The sequence below is a fragment of the Falco punctatus genome (genome assembly GCF_963210335.1).
Source record: "Falco punctatus genome assembly, chromosome: 6".
Classification (NCBI taxonomy): domain Eukaryota; kingdom Metazoa; phylum Chordata; class Aves; order Falconiformes; family Falconidae; genus Falco; species Falco punctatus.
In genome coordinates this window covers 88,563,088-88,580,208 of record NC_137585.1, presented here as the reverse complement: position 1 = coordinate 88,580,208, position 17,121 = coordinate 88,563,088, and the positions used below count along the sequence as shown (strand labels likewise).

Genomic DNA, 17,121 nt, shown 5'->3' with positions numbered 1-17,121 from the left:
GAGAAACCTGCTCCTCTGTGTGTCCCCCACCAGCCACAGTTTGTTTACACCACATCCATCTGCTCCAGTGTCTCATTTTCCACAGACTGCAGCGTGGGTATCTGCTTCAGCATGGTGTCTCCACGGGCTGCAGGGAAATACCTGCTCCACCGTGTTCGGCTCCACAAGCTGCAGGGAAAACCCAGCTCTGGCACCTGCAGCCCTCCCCTTCCTCCTTCTCCATTGACCTACATGTCTGCAGGGCTGTTTCTCACATTTTTTTCCCTTATTCCACACAGTCGTGCAGCGTTTTGCCCTTCCTTAATTAAGTTTTCCCAGAGGCACGGCCCTGCGGCAGGTGGGCTGGAGCCGGCTGGAGCCGGCTGGAACCGGCCGTGCCTGGCCTGGGGCAGCCCCAGCAGCATCTCACAGAGGCCGCCCCCAGCCCGGCCGCCAGCATTGATGGCACCCAATGCAGTATGTCTTGCTGTAAGTGTTTCACTGTGAGAATATGAAGTACAAAAAAGCAGGGGAAGGCGCCTGGAGGAGACGAAAGGACAGCCGTGGGGAGAAATGAGTGTTTCTGTAGCTCCTGCATATTTGGAACAATCTAATGCCCCTGGTGGTGTGCTCTGCAGAGAGAGTGGCAACAACTCGCACATCCAGCAGTGTGCATCCAGCAGGGAAGTCACCTCATTCAGATATTTTCAAACAATCTGGATGTTACTTCCTGGTGGTTCACCAGACAACATCCAAAAACGCTGCACAAAACCACATGATCTCCTACCTGCTCTGAGTGTGTTTGGGTGTTCTTTTTCTTTTCAATTGCTAATCACCCCAGCCCCCCACTCCTCCACCAGCTTTCTTTGTTAACTGCAATACAGAGGATTTAGCCTATAACCAGTATAACAAGTGTCTTCAGGAGAAAACTCCAGTGATCCTTAATGCCACTTAAGTAACAACTTAAAAAAAAAACCACAAAACAACCAAAAAACAAAACAACAAACTAATTACATTCCAAACTGCAGACATCAATGTAAAAAACTATGGTACAGTGTCTTAACAAAGACGCTGAGGCCTGAAGGAAATGAGGAAATAAATAAACCAGTGAAGCCAGAAGAGTCTACTTTCACTTCCTTGACAATCTTATTTTGGACTGAGCAAAATTCCCTTTTCCCAAATCTGTTTCATCTCCTGTCCCTTGGGATAATTGTATTTTCTCTGGATTATATAAGGAAAAGTAAGAGCCTTTGAAAAGATATTTGCTTCCTCATACAGCCAACTCCGGTATTTAAGACACAGCCTTCGGAAGTTCACTGTAGATTGCAGTCAGTGGAGAACCATATTGCACTTACTGATAGAGGGTTGCAATCCATGACTTTTCATTTGCCCATAATTGCTGAAGACTAGTCACTTCATTTAGAATATTCCATTCAGACCATCTTATTGAGCTTATTTTAAGGTTTAATACTGCTGCTCATTGCTGTATCCATTCCATGTGAAGTCAATAGCGATAGGTAGTCCATAACAAAAATCATTGGGAGATGAACCTCCTACCTTCTTCTCCACACCCTCTCCCCCTCCCAAAGCCTTCATAAAACTTAGGTTTGGTCTTGCTTTGAGAGGAAGGAACAGTCAAGTAGATTGCATATTGTGTTGATTAGATGTGAGTGCAAGGAATAGTATTTTTTAAGGAAAATATGGATTTGCTAAATCTCAAGAACTTTTTTTTTTTTTTAACTCGATGGCCTTGGACAGGAATCTTTGAAACTCATATGTGTGGCATGCTGGGCTTCCTGATCCATCCCACTGTGGTGGAGTGAACCTACTTTTTATAAAAATAAACAGTCAGTTTTGATGCTCTAGTAGGAAATACTAGAACATGTGGGAGCAGTGTATTCATGCAATGATCTTCAAAGGGAATGTAAATATTAGTATATCTTAAAAATCACCTGACTCATTCACTAACATGTATGTTCTTTCACAGAATAGCTGAGGTTGCAGGGACCTCTGGAGATTGCCTAGTCCAACATCCCTGCACAACACAAGGGCAACCACAGCAGGTTTCTCAGGAGTCTTGATCAGTCGGGTTTTGAGTGTTTCCATCAATGAAGACTCCACAACCTCTTTCAGCAATTTATTCCAGTGTTTGATCACCCTCTCAGTAAAGAAAAAATCTATATAAATTCTTGTGTTAAATTGGCATTTCCTGTATATCAGTTTGCCTCTTGTCCTACTGGGCACCATTGGAAGAGTATATTTTGTCAGTACTCTACATCACTACCTAACAGAGTGGAAAATTCCAAATCAGTAGTTTTAATTACACATAATGATAAATTTTGTTTCATGGGTAAATTTTTATGTATTTGTTTTAAGCGACATTGAAGTGGTCTTTTGAGATTGACAGAGCAAAGACATAACAGGCTGAGTTATCGAGTGATTGGAGATAAGACAGGAAGGTGCAGACAAGGGAACAAGTTGGCTTAACTTAGTTTTCTGTTTTTCACAGAGAAGACCCTTGATCCAACTCACTTTTGTTGTAGCATTTCAGAGCCTGCTTACAGCACTATCCTTCACTTTCTTGTGTGATGAAATTTTGTGTTAGCTTTTAACTGCAATGTTGTCAACAGCCAACTTGAGGAAAAAGACTTACCTGGTAATATAGTCAGATGTCCACTAGTGAGGGGATTTCTTTTCTCTGAAAAACATTAATCTGCAATATAAACAGGAAGAAGTCCAATGATTTGTAGAAAGGAAAACCAAAGATAATATTACTACTTTCAAACATTAGTTGTCTCTGTGTGGAACTCCTGTGTCTCTCTGCACCAAACTCCTGAATCCAGGCTATCTTAATAACTGATTCCTAGGACTACCTGTGTCCCAGGAATTAGTACAGCATCCTATATAGTATAATTACATTCTTAAAACACAGATCCCTTGCTAATAAGCCTCTCCAGAATTTAAAGCATGCAGGGGAATGCAAACTACTCAGCTGTCGGCTTGGGGCTGCTGCTGTTCTGGCAAAACATAGAGGCCTGGGATCAGTAATATATCAATATGCTTTGCTGTGCATGGAGCTGGTTGTGAAATCAGAAGGCCATCCTGTATGACAATGGAGCTAAGCTGATAAGCTCTGCTGGACTCACATTGGCTCCATGAAGGATAATTTTGTGATGTATCATTGAATGTATAAAATGGAGGGACAGATTTGTTTGTTTGCTTGGAACCAGCTTGGAAGATGCTGATGTAGCTACAGTGACAGCCATGGCATAATGAAGGAAGAGAAATCATGACCTATTGCTGTCCCTATTAGTTTGCATTGTCTGCATACTTGGAACATAACCTTTAACAACGCATCCTTATATGAGTTTCTTTGCTTCCCTTTCTTAAAAGAGATATTAGTATTTTTCCCCATACTGCATTCAGAAGTGTGTTCTATTTTAAAAATGTAATTTTTAAGAAACTTTGAAAAGTGACTATGGGCATATATGTCTAATGGATATAAATCCCAAGCACTCAATTTGACTAATACTTAAAAATATGCATAGACATTGTTCAGGTCACCATTTAACGCATATAGCCACCAGATATAATAGCATTATTCACAATCTAAATCTAATTAAAGGGTATGCAGGAACAAGAAAGGGATCAATATCTAATATGTTTTTTCCATCTGCTTTCCTCATCACTGCTAACGTGTCAGACAAAACGCCAATACTTTGAACTCATACATGTGCTCTGTTGCTTTTCCACTGATACAGACAAGGTCAGTTGTGATACAGGATGCTCTAAATTCTCTGAAAGTTCCTCAATTAATAGGTGGTTATCAGGCAGCATATTCAAAAAGTGACAGAAAATATAAATGGATCTTAAATACTAACTCTGGGATATCTTCAAACAAAATAGAACTTTGATTTTAAGCATAGAAACATCACCTGATTACCTGCAAAAATGTTTCATAGTTCAGAGGTTAAATACTTATTGGATGTTTTTCTGTTGAAGGTATCTAAAAGCTGTCAGTTTTATAATAACTTTCCACTAATGTAGTTTCACAATAAATCTGGGGAAACTCTAGTGAAAATCTTCCTGTGTTACAGCAGACAATTTATTGCTAACACAGGAATGCAGTCTTTATTATTCTGAAAAACTTACAGTTGACAGTGTTGACAGTGGTAATCAACTTTTCCTTCATGCTAATGGTTGCTTTTGTTAGAATGAGCTCTTTCCTTGATTGTGCAGAAGCTTGTGTGATTATTTCATGCTAAACAGTTATTAAGGATGACTTGTGGTTGTACAGGTATGAGAAATATCTACATTAAAATTATTGTTCCCTGTTTGCATTTCCTCATGTTGTTCCTCCAGTTTGCACGGCGTCTTACCTTTAGACACTATCAATGGTTCTTTTCCCTCGGTGTTTGGCTTTTAACTTTTTTTCAACAGAATGCAGCATTTATAGAGTGAGGTACAATGTTTGCTAAGAATTAAGAGTGTCCCTATATCCCTGGAGGGCAGCAAGTTTGCAAAGAAATTTAAACAACATATGGAAAACAACCCAATATTGTAGAAGATGGTTGACTGCACCTAAGCCTTCTAAGACAACAGATGAATAGACTTCTGACACAAATACAAATTGGTTTTCTTTTAGTGATTTCAGAAGGGCTGGTATTTCATTCTTCTGTTTAGACTTCCCTCGACTTGTTAAAAATGGAGTTAAATGCTTGCAGTAGTAGAGGAGTTAGGTCAACGAGTGCAGGAGTAGCACTAGCAATGGTACTTCAGACTTTCTGTGGTAACCAATCCATGAAAGGCAAAAAGAACACAAATAAGGTGAAGATCAATGAAAGGGTATAAAAATACGGCAGTATATGGAAAATTAATCAGTGTGTTTTCACAGGGTTCCATTTACCCATGAGGTTGTAATGGGTGTGAAATAATAAAATGCACCATTTGAGTTTATTTTCTTGTAACCTTGGACTTCGATGAAAATCTTATAGCAACTTATTTGGAAACTCATGTTATCATCCATAAAGTGTTTTTACAATAATTTCAGGTTACTGCATATTTTCACTTTAATATTTTCTTCTCTTATGCTTAACTCAAACACATCATCTTAGAAAAGATAAATATGTACTCACATTGTTTTTTTTTCTCCAAAGATGCATAAAACATACTGGCTAAATGAATACTTTATTTCTTTGGCAGAATTTTTGTAATAAATAAATAAATAAATATTGGCATTTTTAGAATTTACTTTTACTAGACCTCAACTGATGTAAATAAATAACTGTCACTCAAATAATAACAGTGTGAAATAGATTGTGTTTCATTAAACCTCTTATGGTTGTAGCCTAAAGTATAGTAACTGAATTAACCTTTATAATTTACATACATGGAAAGAAAATTATACATTCGCACTGTTAATATAATGTGAATGTTGATGTATGTGAGGTCAGTGATAAAAACCTGAAAGAATTAAGTGGAAATAGGAGCCATGCAATATGGCACAGTAATATAAAAGATATTTCAAGATAATGGGCAGATAAAGGTCTAGTGTGAAATAAATAATGGGTAAAGCTCATCTAATCTAAAATTAGATACCTAAATGTTAGGCAACTTGAATAGAGTTTTTCTTGCCTCAGCTTTAACAGCCTCCAGCACAGGTGAGCTTTTTTCCCCTTATAGTCAGTGGAGATCTCGTAAGTACAGTTAATAGTGTTCTGAGAACAATTTACCTTATCCTAAGGGAAATACCAACCTTTGCCCCAGTGAATTGCCTACAAATTACTAGCTTGATCTCTGTTGACTATAATGAGAGCTTAAACAACTAGCTATGTAGCTGCTTACATTCCATACTATTAAAATAAGGCCACAATTTGCCCCTACTATAAGCTGCTTATAACCCTTTTACAACCAATAGATCAAGTCCTGAAGGTAAGTTATGTATTATAGTGTAGGATATGTGCCAGTGGCCAGAGAGCTGAATCTTTTTATAGACACCGTAGAGGAAGCTTAAGTGTGTAATTTAAGCCAGATATCTAACTTGCTTTATTTATACTTTTGCATTTCGAGACTAGTGGGTGAATAAAAGTAGGACATTTTTTTCCTGCCTTAGTTTAGGATGTCTCAATTCATATAAGTATGCTCTTTGTTTTATAGGATAAATCATTGTGATTTTATGTTTGATTTTCCTGACTAGTCACCTTTACATTGTTAAACAGATGATATAGATTCTATAAAATAGAGGAAGTAATCTAGGACTGTTAATTTCCATAATTTTTTTTTTATTATTATTTTTAAAGCCTTGTAAGATGAAGTGTACTTTTATGCTCATGAAATTCATGAGGCACTGGAGGAGATAGATTACCTACAGTGCTAATTTTATCCATCAAGCAGTTCAGTTAGAGGAGAAAAAAGAATAGTGTTCTATATGGAGTTTCTGTAGTTCTTTCCACTGATCTCAGAGGGGCTGAAGATGGCTAATTTGTTTTGTTACAAACCTGGGATAGGAGATTGTTCCTTCCTTTTGTTAGTGTAAGTGTTCTAGCAAAATATGTTTTCAAAAAGATTTGGAAAGATGGAGCATGGATGCCTATCAGCAGTAAGCACACATGCATGTGGATGCATGCACGCACGCGCACACAAGCCCCAAACGCAGCCCTGTGGAAATTTCTTATTCTGCTCTTGTAAATTAATTGCATAGCGATGGTGGTAGGACCGTAGTTCAGCCCGCTGAGTATGAGGATCTCACAGGACCACCAAAATCAGAAGTGTGAAGTATCATTTTTGCCTTCATCTTGTTAAATTTCCAATGTCATAAAAGCAGCAGAAGCACAGGTGGAGGCCCAGATTCTGCAGAGTGTTTGCATGCATTTGAGAAGTTTAGAAGCCTTGCTGACTTCAGCAGGAATATCAATGTTTTCAAAACTGATCAACTGCTAAGGCCTCAGTTGGACAATATTTCCACAGCTGGTCATGAAAAATACGAACATAGAGTCTGATAAAAATTACCTCTTCCTCTTTCCACTCTCTCTTTCCAGCTGTTTAGCCATAATGTAGCTAGCCAATACGAATAACATTTTTCCACTGTGTCATTGAGTCAGCTGAGCTAAACCTGAAATATGTCACGTGCATCATTGGACTTCACCATAAAAGTCTTCCATAACTTCCTATTCCTTCTAAAGACAATGGAAAAAATCCCACAGACAGCCAAGGCATGTGAGCCCTTTCTCACATGCTCAGTGGCTTAAATGGGAGTTCTTTGAGCAGATGTGTTATAGAATTGAATCCATAATTTGTGATTCAAACAGAAACATACAAAACAATCACCCCTTCCCATGAGTACTGAATAGCAATGTAAATCAGAGGCTTCTGATTCAAATAATCATGTGCTTCTCTTGCTGTAGACTGAAATACGTGAATGTGAGGTCTAAAGGTTCACTAAGGTGTTAGGATTTGAGAATAATTTATTGCGTGAAAGAGTAACCAGTCAATGTTAATTATAACATTGTTAAAAGCTGAAATGCTTAAATCTAAATCATGAAAAAGTTATGTGATAGATATTAAACCCTTCTGAAAAGGAAAAATGCTGTAGGCAAGTGTTCTTAATAAGTCTAGTTTGGTTAATTATTGCCAGAAGCATTTCTGAACTAATTATTTACCTCCAAAGGGGGCTCCATGTTTTCAGCATTGAAGTGCCAGATATTGATTTTCTTTAATTGACAGGGTATGGTGCTAGGCGGATCACACAAAACTGAAGGTTAAGCCATTTATAGAAAGTGATAGCTAGGTCCTCCAGTGTCACACACCACATCAGAGTGAAAGGGAGACCCAGGTCCTGAAACTGCACTTTCAGTGAAAAGGATTATTTGTGTCTGTCATCTGCCCTTTACGGTTATCATCTTAAATAGTCTGTGTAAATTAACTGTGTTTAGTAGCTGCACAACTTCCCAAGTCAAAGACAGCATTCTGTTCAAAGGAGAACAGGAGTACTTTAGCCTTTTAATTAACAAGATGTACACCTCTCAAAAAATAATCATTATTGAACTATATTGTTAACCAGTTTTACTGTAGATGGCTTAAAAATTTAAGATTCTTTTTCATTTTCTGCACACTTCCAACACCCCCACCCCACCCCAGCCTTTTAAAGTGACTGAATATACATATTGCACAAAGGTTATTCATGGGAATTTTGACATGGGTTCCCAGTAGGGTCTGGGAATTTACTAAAGGTGCTTAGAGAATATTTGCTTACCTGGATGGATGTAATTTTTTTCTGACATAATTTGGGATTTTTGAAATATTACAAGTGCCAGCATACTTCAAACCGTCATCAACCTTGTATCTCATCAAACCACATGTAATGCATGGACAGACATTTGCCAATTGGCTAGAGCTATTGCAGCCTACTGCAACAGAAAAATAATATAAACAATAATAAATGCAGTATGGCCTCTTAATGCACACTATTAGAGCCTTACCTGCTCATTTGAACTTACAAATGAGAAGAAAAGCCATTTTCTTGTTCTGAATTCCTTGTAATTTCTTGCTTTTTTCTTCAGTCCTTCAATTTCCTTTATGTGATTTTTCTCTTCCATGGTGATTAACTTGTGCTTGTTCTTTTCTCTTTCATGCACTTTTACTTTTGCCCACTCCTATCAATTTCCATCTCTTACTAAGTTCCTACCACTTTACCCCTCCCTTATTTAAACTCAAGTTAGCCTACAGGAATAAAACCCAAATACCCTAGCTGGGAGCAAAGGCACTATAGATTTTCCCTCTAGTGAACAGTGTGAGACGTACCATCACAGATGACTTGGTTCCTAGGTGGGATAAATTGCCCTAGGAAGGTTCCTGTCTCTAATTTGTTTTTCTGTAGAGGGAACCTAGAGTGACTGATGCTCCTAACCTAGCAGGCTATCTCAAGTTAAGTGGAATGAATCTAGACCTCGTTCATCTCACTTTTTGTTTTAAAGCTCAACGGCATTCTAACTTTTACTTGTTATATACCTTATTTTTTCCTATTGTTTTCTCTTTTTTTCCTTCTGGATTGCCTGCTTGCACTGTGTTTGTTCAGAATGAGGTTAGACTGCAGAAACCTTTAACTACCCACATGCCCAAACTGGGCATCATCACCACTGCATTGAGGTATCCTCAGCTCCTATGTAGGAAATAGAGAAAGACACTTGCAGAGAACGATTTAGATCACAGGTGAATTGAATTCTCCGTTATAATGTCTGCATCTCTTCACTGGTTGCATATATAAAAACTAGAGTGCTTGTTTAAGTGGTTTATTTTGATGTGATTAATTCCCACCCAAGCTGTAATAGCATTCATTCTCCTGGGCTGTATTAAAATGAAAAATTTGGTGAAGAATATGTATCTAATCCCCATCATCTAAGGTTTGCCAGTTCCACTCTTAAAGGGAAACTAATACGGTGTGTTAAATATAGAGTTGAGATATTATGTTGAGGACAGTAATTTATACAAATAAACAAATCAAACCAAATATTCTGCAATGCATTTCCTTGCTAAAGACATAGCATTTGAAATAACGTGTGAACATGACAAGCTTTGTAGAATATTTTGCTTAAATAATGACTACTCCACTATTTTTATTATTGTGATGATGATGATGCCGCCTTATAAAGTTGTTTAATTACTTGGAGTTCTTTTCCCATCATGTCTGAGTGAAATCTATTGAGGAGGTTCCTATCTCAAACTATTAGCTTTATTAACCGTGTATACATGCTTCCCTCAAACCCAAACATTTCTTTTCCTTGTTAGTGTTGATAATAATTGAACCACTTCTTTCCTTTGATCCAGACAGGACTTTTTTCTGGAGAAGATACACAGTAAACAGAAAAACACCCCTACATAAAAGCAGTCATTCATTCTTTCCCGTTCCTTTAAACAGGGACATACAGCCAAGTTTTGTGCTCATAGCAATATAACAAAATAACTGTGAAAACGTATTGGCTCTGTCACATTTGTCAGTTATGTATTCTTTAGCAAGGAAAATGGTGATAGAAACAAAAATATATATTTGTCTGTTCTTTTTTTGTATATAAAATGGGTTTATGGGAAAAATTTGCTATGTGTAAAACAGGCTGGACTACAAACCCCGGGGCCTATTTTGATGACCTTTGGTTTTGGTTCTCATTTCATCTTTGCATCTGGGGTCCTTGACCTAAAGTGCATATGTTTGTGTAAATGAAATTGTAAATACCACTGTATTCTGAAATTATAGTATCTTAGAAAATGCTGAGGCGCTTTAGTGGCAAACAATAGTGTCTCTGAAATTTGCTTCACTACTTGAAGACTAAATTAGGGACAATAAAAAGGCTGTTAAGCATCTCTCACACGTTTATTGGCTTATGAAGAATATGCACTGTTCTTGGGTAACCTTTGGTACCATGACAAAGTAGACCTCTGAGGCTCTGATTTGCTCTATAAATACTATGAATTTCCTTTCAGGCTGTTGAATACAATGAAATTTCAGTGGGTTTTTGAGTTATTCAAGCCTGTTGATTTTCATTCTCTTTCAGTGAGGTACTCGCTATATTCACTTACAATACCAGGATTAAAAATTCGACACGCTCTGTTACAAAGTGGTGATATAATTGCAGAGATTTTTCTCATACAAAGGATTGTTCACATACCACTAAAATAAAGATGCTTTCTATTGCTCTCAACTAATTAAAACATTTCAAATAACCTTATGAACTTCATTAAGGAGCTGACCCATCAAGATGTCATGATGACTGACTTTTCCTCTAAATACGTCCTTCTGAAGAGCACTTGTACTATTTGCTGATATACCAGTACACATAAGCACCGAAAAAGAACTCATCAGTATATGTAAACTAGAGTAGGTGGATACAGAATGATGGTTCCCAAACCTGCTGTGAACATAGTGTTGACAGAATTGGCTTATATTTTTCATATAGCATAAATTAAGGGGTAACATTCTTTTATTTGAGCTTTGACTTTTCATTTTGGGAAATACTGGTAAGAAACACAAGCAGTAGCCACAGATACTTTCTTAGGGAAAATTTTTGTCCTAGTTTGTGAATTGAAGCATACAACGATGTTTCAGATTGCAACCCAAATATTCTTATGAATATATGTAAAATAACCTAAACCAACCAAGTAAACATCACTGTTTTCTTGGATATTTAATTTTCTGTAACTCAGTACTGCACAGTGTGCAAAGTGTTTGGGTTTGGCTCTCCGTTATCTTTTTGACTCATTGCATAGGTAATCAAAATGGCTTTTAATTTAGAATCAAGAGCAACAAATTGTATGTGAACAACCAAGAGATCAAGGAGTAGCAGCAGTCATTCTAAAAAAAAAAAAAAGCAGATATAAATTGAAGTGAAACAACCATGAGTTGCTCACCAATAGTTTTGGAGCAGGAAAAGAAGGAACATCCAAATGAGTTATCAGTCAGAAATATTAAAAATATGAGTGTCTGAATGTGAAACCCCTCCCTCCACCTCTGAAGATTCTGTTGTTTTTCTCTGATATTTTATGAGACATATCCACAAATTATTTCCAAATTTTTGCTGTTTCTGTCTTTGTAGTGATTATTCTTCTCAGAGAATTCCTGGATTTTATGGAGATGTGTAATTCTTTTCCAGCAGTCTTTTCTTCAACTATGTCATTTAGCAGGACTTCTTTTTTTTTTTTTTTTTTTTCTTTGTAGATCTAAACCTACAGAAATAGTATTTGAAGAATGTATTTCAAAATTGCCTCTCTACAAATATCCATTAATTCCAAAGAGCTACATTTGTTCAGAAAAGAAAAAAAAATTAAATTGTTATGTGGCCTAAAATTTGTGGAAAAAAAATCAATATTAAACTTCAGATCAACACTACATGACATAGATATTCAAACTGACAATTCAAAACTGAGTGTCATTTCCCCCCCACACTATTTCTTCTCTACTCTTCTATTTATTAGCTTATTTAAATTCCATTTAAGAGAACAGTTATGTTGTTTTGTGGCAGTAAACAGACTAAATCTTAAAATGTTTCTTTAAAAATCAATTAAAAATAAAATTCCAGCTCCTTCTTCATAAGTCTTCACTTGTCTCGTTTTTCTAGTGCCCATTTTACGTTAAAACAGAAATAAGTCGTGATTTCTTCTCGTGACACTAGGTGGAGTTAGATTAACTTCTGAAGTCGGTTCCCTAGAGTTTTAAACATTTTGTGGTCTTCAAGGTGTTGTTTTTTTTTTCCATAGACAGTATGAGTATGACTAAGTGAAGAATCAGAGCTTTTACTTTTTTCCTTTCATTGTGAGTTTACACGATGTAAAGGCAAAGGTTCTAACTGTCATTCATACTTAGGATGTGTGTGCTGAGCCCCATGGAAGTAAATTGGGAAGGGATGAATACAATTCGTCTAGTGATGACACTTTCTCTTTAAAACATTTTCTTGAAAATCTGTGTGTATGATGGTGCCTTTCAAGCATGTCTAATTCTACTGGGATATGGTTCCAGAATATTAACTTTTCTAAATAGTCAGCTTGAATTCTTAACTGCAGTTGGGGAAATATAATAACATCTTATCAATTTGTTTAATAAGAATTTGTAATATTAAAAGATGCTGACCTAAAATATCTGAAGAAGTCTGAAGGTTCCCTTGTTCATCGATGTGAGACTTGGTGTGAAAATAATTTGTCCCATTTTTTCTGAAGTGATTTCAGTTCTCCTTTGAGATGTGTTCCCCCTGGGAAGTACACAGAGGATTTCTTTGGGGAAGTGGAAATGGGATTCTTGTGTTTGTGATTATTTTTCTGTTATTAACTGTGGTGAGTTGACTTCTGGCAGCTGCCAGATGCCCACCCAGCTGCTCTTTCACTCTCCCTCCCGAACAGGATATGGGGAGAAAATATGAAAAAGCTCATGAGTTAGGATAAAGACAGGTAGACAGACCACTTAATAATTTCTGTCATGTGCAAAACAGACTTGACTTGGGGAAAAATACTTTAATTTGTTGCCTATTAAAATAGATCTGGACTGTAAGAAACAGTGAGAAAATTAAAGCAACACCTTCCTTTTCCCCAGGTTCAACTTCACTCCTCCCTTCCTGACTCCTCTACCTCCAGTGCTCCCCTATCGAGCAGCACAACGTTGGTGGAGGGGTTGTCATCAGTTCCTCTCTGCTGCTCCCAATACATTGATGTGTACCTTTAGACCAACAGTCTCACTGTGAGCAAAATAAAGATTTGGTCCACTTAGGAACTTGTTCATACATTCCCATCCTTATTTAGGGAGTCAAATCTACAGGCTAGATTGGAACATGGAATTTCATTAGGGAAATTCATACTCTGTTCAAATAAGTTTGTAAGTTCTACACTGTTCTCTGCAGTTAAGTAATTCAGTATCACACGATAATGCAACAACTGATTTAATGTAGACATGATGTTTACCTCACCATAATCTCTTTAAGGTATTTCTATGAAAGATTTGTTTGCTTTTGCAGGACAGAGTTGTTCCCATGAATTTCATTCGACCCTTTGAGAGCAGCCCCAGGAAAAAAGAAGGCCATATGAGAATCATGCAATGTTAAGGCCCCTCATATTTAGCTCTAAGCTATCTCATGGGTTAGTACAGGTCCATGGAAAGGTGTCCGCTCTGGTCTTGAAAGCTGTATAACAACGGTAAGCTGTTACTGAGGATAATTAAAGGATGAATGCATCCTCAGCTATTCTCATAAATATGGAGATGTAAAAAGAAAGACTTGCTGTAACAAATGGTGTTGTTCTACTTTTTTCATGGTGTTATTTGAAAAGGGACAACTGCAGAGACCAAAAATGTTAGACTCTAGAAATAATTTAACTCAAATTGTTATTGAAAATATTTTTGGGACTAAAAATGTTTCACAATTTGTTTTAAAACAGGTATTAAAAAAATAACAAAACAACAAAAGATCTGTGTCTTTGTAATTACGTGTCACCTCATCCGTGCCACAGAACATTTGTTAACAAACAGTCCCTTGCAGTGTGTACTCAATAGCATAGTGTGTATATGTGTAATCAGGTGTATGAAGCAATGAGAAATGAATTCTTAAATACTGAACTACTGAGATATGTCTGGAACGTGACATGAAACTACATAAAGGGGTGTGTAAAGATGCTTTCTTGCACACACAGAGCTCGTTTCACACAGAAAAGGGAGTTAACACTACAGTTGGCCTTATTAACACATTTTCTGAGAGGTGAGGGCTCAAGTTAATGCTTGGCATAAGCTGGATGAGCTACTTTGCTCATTAGAGGTATTCTAATTTGCACAGACAGGCAGTACCTTTCAAGTTGCTGATCATAAAGCCAGGATTCTTGAAGTAAATCATGAAATGTCCTTTTCCAAGTACCTTTGAAACCTATGTCAGAGTGGTTAAAGGGAGACACTGCCTTGAAGACATGCTAAAGATGCATGACACTTTATAAATACTGCCTAGACACAATGCAACATTTATCCATATCTGTTAGAAATATCTCAGTACTTTTCAGTAGCCTGGGGAAAAAAACTTACTTTGCTATTAAGGCAACTCTTGATTTACAGTTATGCAGTCATTATGATCTATATGTATCATAGAATTCATAGGTGTGAAGATTATTGAAATACTTTGTACTGTAGAGTTTGAAGGCTCATGTAGAAAACAGCTATTATCTGTTCAAAATAGAGTATATGTGCAAACTAAATGGATATATGCACACTTTCCCCATTCTTCATTAAACATATATAAAGAGATGTATGTGAGATACTTTGCAACCTTGCTACATGTTGTAGAGTATGCTCTTTACATTGATTTGTTGACAGATTTCATGTTTGAACCCTAATGAGCATAAACAACAGGAAGATTTGTACACAAGAGTTATGTGAATATAACATATAAAATCTAACAGTGCTGGCTTAGATCAATTTGAAATGAATAATAATCATACATGGTCATAAAACTATTTTGTAGCATTTATACACGTTTCTTTCATTTAAATAGGTCTGCTACAAAGTGGAGGACGGTAGTACATTAACGATCTTTATATTGTAACCTCTCATTACAATGGAGTTTTCATGTTTCACCAGTTTTGTTCTATGGGGCTTTGTCTCCTTCCCTTTTCCCCTTGCACTTAAATTTGTTCTTCTTTCACAATTTAAGGACTTTATTGAGTTCAGTGTCTCACACCTTCACATCACCGTTCTTAGTACAAACCATTGCTCTTTTATTGCTGGTGCTTTGTCCTGCTTTGCCCTTGGTACAACCTCTCTTCTTTGATCTTCTTAACCAAAATCTACAGAGCTTCTATAAGTTACTAGAAACAATATCTTCCATGACTCCCATAAATAATTTTAGTTTTAGTTTAGGATATCAGTTCAAACTCACTAGTGACTGTTGATCAAACTGTCATTGCAAATTTTCTGTGCATACTGTCCATGAACATTCTTGTAGTTGAGTGTAGTTCTCCCAGACACGACAGAAGGGGCATCTGCATTCAAGCCCCTAATTCCTTTCCAATTATGCCTATTACCAGACTAGTGGGAATCCTGTAGTGGCTCTTCTGCAGTCTTTCATGCAAGTCCTATTGGTATGAACAGTTGATAGCAACCTGTGTCATTGGAATGTGTGCTTAGTTGTTCATTCTTTGCAGTCTAATAAATATGCATTAAGTGAAATATCTTCAGAAAGACAGTTTTTTTTTCCCAAGGTGTTTAGTTTATAACCTAATGTTTATGGAACTCATTTGGGATGATGATACACGTTTTTGCTCTTAAGTAATTCAGATCTCCTTTGTCATGTGCTAATATCCTAACAGTCAGACTGCCTTCATACAATCTCTGTTACTTGGTTTATTATTTATTGTTTGGCTTGGGTTTTTTTAGAATTATTATCTGAGTGGATGATCTAATTCCCATTGCTGTCCATCTTGCTGGCTATGCTACTGATAGCAAGTAAGAGGTAAATAGGCATTTTGGCCTTAGGCTTACAAGAAACTGTGCTTGGTCTAATTAAAGACCTAGCAGACTAAGGAATTAATTAAAATAATTAGAACTGTATATGCATCTCTTGCTCTCTGTCTTTATATATATAGAAACACTTTTTTTTTTCTGTAATTAGCTAATGCCAAACAATTTTTTGATTAGCTTTGAATAGAAATCACTTGACTGAAATTGATGAACAGCAGGGAACAACACAGCAATGTAGGGTTTTTAGCAGAATCAAGACACCAGAAATACAAACCTGAATTTGACACTGAAAAGTAATAAAACTAAGGACTCATAAGGAAACTGATGAAAACAAGATGTTTGTGAATTTAGCCAAATGCAGCGAAGAATAAACTGAAGAAACCTGAAGTAAGATGAGGAAGACAACTAAAAATAAGAAGGGAAACAATTACATTGTGTTTTGGAAGAATTAGGAAGATAAAAGAAGAAATATTCTGCTCTAGTTAGAATACCAAAGGAGTCTACCTGTTTGGGTTAGCCTTGTGCACAGCTGTTTCAGCAACCTTAGCAACAATGCAAATACATTTGGAGTTTAAAGAATCTGCACATGCGATGCTTTATGCTCTGCTATGGTATTTAAGAATCTGTGTTCTGCTAAACTAAAGATATTTTCAAGGGTTATAGTATTTATTCTGCTTTTAGTTATCTTACTCCTCTCTCTAGTACTTCAAAGTTTAACAATTTCTGTGGCTAATCAAGAAGGAAGCTGAGCTATACATTACATTAATACATATTGATGATTGATTATAAATCATTAACTGAGCAACAACAACCACAGGCTTCTTCTTCTAATTTCAGAGAACATCAGAGTGAGGCAAGGGTCTTTTGAAGGCTGTATTTACTCTCCTATAGGCAAATAGACATGTAGATTGCATCCAGAGTTAATGACAGAGAAAAAGTGTTAGAAAATATTTCATTCTGTCTTATAATACTGAAGATAGTTATAAGAAATGTACAGTTTATCAAGAGATGTCTAAGCTTCTCTATAGCTGGAACTGTGAAAATTAGTTTAGTTTAAATGACTGATTTGTAGATGGCTAAAATGAGCTAAAATGATCATCAAAGTTAAAGTGATTGCAGAGGCCTTTACATTAAGCGATTTCTCATCTCTCTCTTTCATCTTCCTCTACTGTTAT

General features: G+C 36.6%; 1 protein-coding gene across 4 annotated transcripts in view; it reads left to right on the top strand.

Annotated features, from left to right (window-relative positions):
* The window catches only part of TAFA5 (TAFA chemokine like family member 5), a 522,400-nt gene that overhangs the window by 478,031 nt on the left and 27,248 nt on the right, over nucleotides 1-17,121 (top strand). For 3 of the 4 annotated variants that reach the window (XR_013929224.1, XR_013929225.1, XM_080394109.1), the window contains one exon: nucleotides 1-11,347. This exon is cut by the window's left edge and continues 12,889 nt beyond it. The gene's annotated coding sequence lies outside the window, so the exon portion shown is untranslated. The other variant, XR_013929223.1, reaches the window with a different exon arrangement.